Source organism: Felis catus, chromosome A1 (assembly GCF_018350175.1).
Source record: "Felis catus isolate Fca126 chromosome A1, F.catus_Fca126_mat1.0, whole genome shotgun sequence".
NCBI classification, from domain to species: Eukaryota; Metazoa; Chordata; class Mammalia; order Carnivora; family Felidae; genus Felis; species Felis catus.
The window spans coordinates 79,425,463-79,431,499 of record NC_058368.1 but is presented as its reverse complement, the minus strand read 5'-3'; the positions used below and the strand labels follow the sequence as shown (position 1 = coordinate 79,431,499).

Below are 6,037 nucleotides of genomic sequence, written 5' to 3'. Positions count from 1 at the left end.
TTGATAAACAGGTTTGTAAAAGAGTACAGGAAATACAGAAGAAAGTCACAGCTTTCAAAATTCAGTGCCAGCCGTAGGTAGCTGGGCGATATTTGGGGGCATTAATCTTTTTGAGGATTCTCATTAACACTTTGAGTCAGGCTAGGGTGACTACGTCTGCGGCCCCAAGTGGGTAACATAAATGCGTCCGTAATCAACATGCACCCTGAGCATTCTCACGTAATTCTTTCTTTCTGTTCTCCAGTCAGCAGATTATTTTATGCATATCCACTCCCAGAAGCCGCTGTAAGGGAACGTCACTTTTTTGCGCCTATATATTTCCTCTGCTTGTGAGAATCAGGGAGCAATTAGCCATGACCACCACCAAGACGAAAAGGCTGCTAAACCCTTCTCACAAAAACAAAAGGGAAACACTGCCACGTATTGAGAATAGTCGAAGGATAAAATGAGACCGTAAAAAAAAAAAAAAAAGAAAAAAGGGAAAAGATGGATGTTTTTTTGCAGATGTGTGGAATGTATAGAGCCAAACACACGTGGCCCTCCCAAGTGGCCTGCTTGGAAGATTGCACAAATCTTTTCCAACTTCCCAATAACTTTGCTGTAGCTCAGAACACTTCTGAAGTTTCCCTGCTAGAGCTTATACTGAGGCTCACTTTGTAAGTCACTTAAGAAAACGGTTTGCTCCCTCAGCGAGAGGGTCAACCTCGGTAGGGGCAGGGTTATGAACACCTTTCTTGGTCCAGAAGAGAGGGAAGTGAGCCCACTGTACTGGCAAAGAAATGATTGCAGAAGGAAATCGCAGGCTAACCAGGAGCTGAGCAGGCCTCAGGGACTAACGGAAATTATAGCGAAAATGCGAAAGGAATGGGCTCTGGTGATGATCTTGCTTTTGGGCGACTGGTCAGTCCGTCCAATGGAAATGCTTGAGAAATGGCTCTGAGCCTCCTCAGTCGCTGGGGGAGGAGAGGACAGGCGCACCTGTCAGCTCCTTCTCCTGCCACACTTCCCTCTCCCCCAAAACCACGGCCCACGCCTCACGCTTGTATGGACAATAAAACCAAACAACGCAAACAACACAACACATTGATTCCAGAACCTTTTGGTCGTAAAGGGCAGCATGGCTGGTTGACCCACAGAAAGCAAAGGGAAGGCAGAAAATATAGCCCCAAATGTCCTCTACATTCTTTCTTTCGTATGTCACAACCATTAAAAAAAAATTCTAGAACCTTTATTCTCTTCCTTCTCCTCTCAAGAAGACAGGTCTGCAGGATCCATAAAAGGAGTTTCTCATGGATTCATGTTGTCTATACTTTATGTCATGGCCCCTCCTGTAGGCAAGAGCCCTGAGTGAGTATGTCCCCCCCGGCCTGTCCCAGGACGCTCCACTCCTGCACTGGCCTCCTCCCGTGTCCCCAGTCTCTGGGGGTCCCTACTAGTGATGGTGCTTGGTTCTCTTCTGCACTCTAGGGCAGGGTCATGGAGACCATAGCCCAGGGATATTACACATTCTATGATTTTATTACCATTTTGTATCAAATTCACTTTATACTATTCCTTTAAGAGGGCCTCCAATCCTCTGGAATTCTGTTGGAGAGAAATCTCAACCCCCCAAAGTGGTATAAGGATTAAAGGAGGTAATGCGTGGAACTTGTATGTGCGGGGCTGGGGCATGGTGGCAACTCATTTGATGAATTATTTGTCCTTCAGAAAGCTCTGGCAAGCATCGAGCGGTGGACCTCGCTGATCAGAAGTTCGTGCCTATAACTTCTACCCACTGATTCCAGATGTATTGCGGCAACCACATGAAACCAGGATGACCCTTGAACATCTCTCCGTGTCTACTTTTATCCGTGCCCAACAGCCTTATTTTCGATGGTTTTTCCTAAGAGGTGAGTGTTCTTCTCCTCTTATGTTCCAGTTTCTTTTTACGTGCCAGACGAGTATTTTGAAATGACCTTTCTGCTGGATATGCTAGAGTACACGTTCGTCAAATCATCAAGCTGTAAGCCTTCAATATATACAGCTTTCCGACTGTCAACTCTATCTCAATAAGGCTGGGAAATAATTTTTACATCCGTCTCCTATGGCGACACTGTTTTATAATTTTTTTTATATCTAATTTATTTTTTATAAATGCATGCTTCCCTTTCTTAAACGTTCTCGAGCTAAACTTTATCCTAATTGGTGTTGGCGAGAGGAGCAAATCTGTACTGAAGTCTCGTTGCCGGCCACACGCTGTCGCGTAGCCTGTTTCCCTCCCAGCAGTCTCTAAGGTAGCACACTTAGCGCCAGCAGTTTGGAAACGAAAACCACAATCAAGTCCCCCCACAGGCACGTCCGAAATCCCCCCAAGGTCACCTGGAAGGAGAAGGATAAAGCCAGATTCAAACCCAGATTCAGACCCAGACCTGCCAGAGCCCATACTCCCTTCTGCATTCCTCTCTGTCTTTCTGTCTTTTGATTCTGAATATGGCTGCAAGGTCCTTTGTGTTGCCTGTTTACACTCTGTGAGTCTAGCTCGTTGGAACTTCAGCCTCGTGGCAGTACTTTTGGAGCCCCACCTCTCTCTGCTATCCTTATCTTTGGTTGGATGCCCATCTTTTAAAATTATGTCCGGGAACTTCGAAGCACCCTCGCCTGTAGATTATCTCTCTGACCACACCAGTCAGTCAAACATCCTGTTGTCAGGTATGTTCCCTTTTCTTCATCTGAATTGGGATTCCCTTTCGAGGGATTTCCTTACCTTTCCTCAGAAAGTTTGAATTGCCTTGTTGATGCCATGGTTGTTATGTGTGACTTTGGAAAGCCTTTGCTCTTTGTCTCTGTCCCCCAGCGTACCTGTTTCTTCCCCTTTTTCCATTAGTAGTCAACATCAAAGCCTTTTCCATTTCAAGCTCCCAGGTCGTATGGTCTCTGTCACAGCTGCTCAAATCTGCTGTTGTGTTGCAAAAGCAGCCAGAAGCAACGTGTCAATGAATGGGCAAGCCGTGTTCCGATAAAACTTTATTCATAAAAGTGTTCGGCGTGCAGGATTTGCCGGTAGGCTAGAGTTGGACCCCCCCTGCCTTAGACTATAAAATTTCCGTTGGAAAATCAAAGCTTTGATCTAATATGAAACCATTGTGGATTTATGATTAAGTTCACCGTAAAAACCAAACTCCTTTCCCATTAAAATAGCTCCTTTCCTAGATTTCCCTATTTCTGGCAACGACAGCCACATTTTCCTACTCATACACATTTAAAAATGTAGAGCTGAATATTTGATTCCTCCTTTCTGTTCACTGCCATATATCCCACATCTGTGTGTTTCCATTCTCCTAGCTGCTGGGACTTTATCACTTCGCATCTGTATTTGTACTCTTGGCTTCGAACCGATAGACCTGCCTTCAGTTTTTCTCCCCAACTCGTCCTTACCATGGCTTTTGGATAATTATTTTGAAAATATTGCTTTTAACAATTCTTTACTCTTCAGCCTTGAAAACCTACCAGACTCTGACCTCAGTCTGCCTTTCTCCTTCTCTTACTCTGCACAGGCACACTAATGCTGCCGCTTGCTTTCTCGTTTCTCTGTTGAGGTGGGGCTGACATTTAAAAAAGCTATGTTTATGTAATGTATAGAACTCTGAGCAAAACCATTGTCACCGTGTCACCACCAGGGCCATAGACAGATACATCATCTCTCAAATTTCCCTTCTGTCTCCATTAGTATTCTTATCATCATCATCGTCAGTGTGTGTGTGTGTGTGTGTGTGTGTGTGTGTGCGCGCGTCTAGTAAGAACGCTTAAAATAGGAGCTACCCTCTTAGCAAATTTTAAGTATACAGAACAGTATTGTGAACCACAGGCACCATGCTGGACAGTAGCTCGCCAGAGCTTCTTATCTTGCAGAACTGAAGCTTCGTACCTTTGACCCTCGCCTGCCCATTTCCCCCGCCCCCAGCCCTTCTCAACCACCTTTCTGTTCTCTGCTTCTCTGAGTTTGATTGCATAAAATTTGTCTTTTATTTTTTTGTGTGTTTTTGTTTTAGAGACAGAGCACGAACAGGGGAGAGAGGCAGAGGGGGAGAGAGAGAATCTGAAGCAGGCTCCACGCCCAGCGCCCAGACCAACACGGGGCTCAGTCTCCCGACCTGGGGATCGTGACCTGCGCCAAAACCAAGAGTTGGATGCTCAAGCAACTGAGCCACCCAGGTGCCCTGAGTTTGATTATTTTAGATTCAACCTGTAAGTGAGCTCACGTGCTATTGGCCTTTCCGTGTCTGGCTTATTTCACTCAGCCGACTGTTCTCCACGTCCCTCTCTGTTGTTGCGAATGGTAGGATTTCTTTTTAACCAACGGCTGAGTAACATTCCATTGAATGTGCACACCACAGTTTTTAATCCATTCCTCCGTGGATGTACACTTAGGTAATTTCCACGTCTCGGCCCTGGTGGATAACCTGGCAGCGAACTTAAGTGCAGACGTTTCAAGATCGGGATTTCACCGCAAAATAAAAAGACAACATACAATCGGGGAAAATATTTGCAATGCATATATCTGGCGAGGGGTTGATATACAAATTATAAAAGGACCTCACACAACTCAGTAGCAGGGGAACAAATGCTATTTTCCTCTGCTAAGGAGCCTGCCTTGCTGCATTCTCCTGCCCCTGTTCTTTCGCCCACTCTATTTCCTCTGTTCAGAATACCGTTTTATCTGGGAAACACCCATCCACGTTGTCTCCGCTTTCAAAAGGAGAGCTCGGCTCTTACCTTTTCCATGACGCCTTCTTTGTCTCCTCTATCCCATAACGCTGTCTCCAGCGTTCCTTGTAGGGCAGACTGTCTCTAAGGATCATCTGTCGCCTAGTCATACCCTGCTTTGCGTCGTTTTCTACTGTTTTGGAAGAGTTTGCTTTCTCTCTCTAATTAAAGCCCCATTTGCCAAGGTCAGCGGTGTGTCCGACCATGCCGGATGTCGTATTGACGGGGGAGTCCCTCGACATCTTTGTTGAATATATGAATGAATGGATGGATGCATGAATGAATGAATACTGATATTCTTTCCTGCCCCCAGTCTCCTGTCTTATCTCTTATCAGCTATTGGATTTCAACGTGAGGTAGCTCGAGAAAAGAAAGTTAAATGAATTAATCCTTATAGGCCATCCCCAATTTTCAAATTAGCTGTGTTTTAGATGTTCATTTGTCAACAGAGAGCCAAAATTCAAAGGACTTCATCATAGAGACGCTATTCAAACCAGAGGTTATAATGGGATCCCAGATCGCTACATCCAAGGCCATTGTTTTGTAAGTGGTTTGAAATCCAGGCAGATGAAAAGGCACACATAACAAAACAGTGCTGTGCGAGGCCCCTGATTAAAACAAAAACGAATTAGAGTATTACCCTCTCTGTTTTGGGGGGGGGGATGGGGTTGGAGAAGGAATAATCGTGCTTAGGATAAAGCAGATTTTATTATAGGAAAATAAAATGATAGGCAATTTCATGGATTTGCTAAAGGGGGCCTTTATGTTGCTTTAAAGATACTAGATGTTGATAAAAAAAAGTGTTTTTCCCCCAAATATACAATTTCCTTCGAAATTAATGGCTTTCATATTCTTTTAGACGTAGGATTATCGTCGCCACGGCTTTTATGTGTATCAGCTCTAACTGAAATCTTTTTGTTCTGGATCAGAAACAGAATGAAAATGTTCATGAAGCATAGAATGCATAAACGAACGCCGTCTGCTTCTTACAGCCTGTAAAACATTTTTAATGTAAAATATTTTGAAAAAAAATAAAAGAAGAGAAACGTTTCATATCATGGGCAAAGATACCGAACTTGAATTTCAGCGCCCATAAACCAAGTGGTATCAGAACACGACCAGGATCACGTGTTGACAGACCGGCTATGGCTGCCTTTCCCACTACGACGTCAGAGTCGAGGAGTCAGACAGGGACCCGTATGGCCCTTTTTACAGAAGTGTTTGCGGACCCCTGCTGTGTGGCCATGGGGTTGGTGAACAAGGAGACTTTCATAAATACAATGTGGAGAGAAAA

At 44.6% G+C, this 6,037-nt stretch overlaps 1 long non-coding RNA gene across 1 annotated transcript; it reads left to right on the top strand.

Moving 5' to 3' along the window:
* Nucleotides 1-1,226: 1,226 nt before the first annotated feature.
* LOC109499166 lies at nucleotides 1,227-6,037 on the top strand. Its single transcript, XR_002156348.3, has 4 exons — nucleotides 1,227-1,347; nucleotides 1,708-1,889; nucleotides 4,029-4,191; nucleotides 5,603-6,037. It is a non-coding gene; the product is annotated as an uncharacterized LOC109499166 (long non-coding RNA).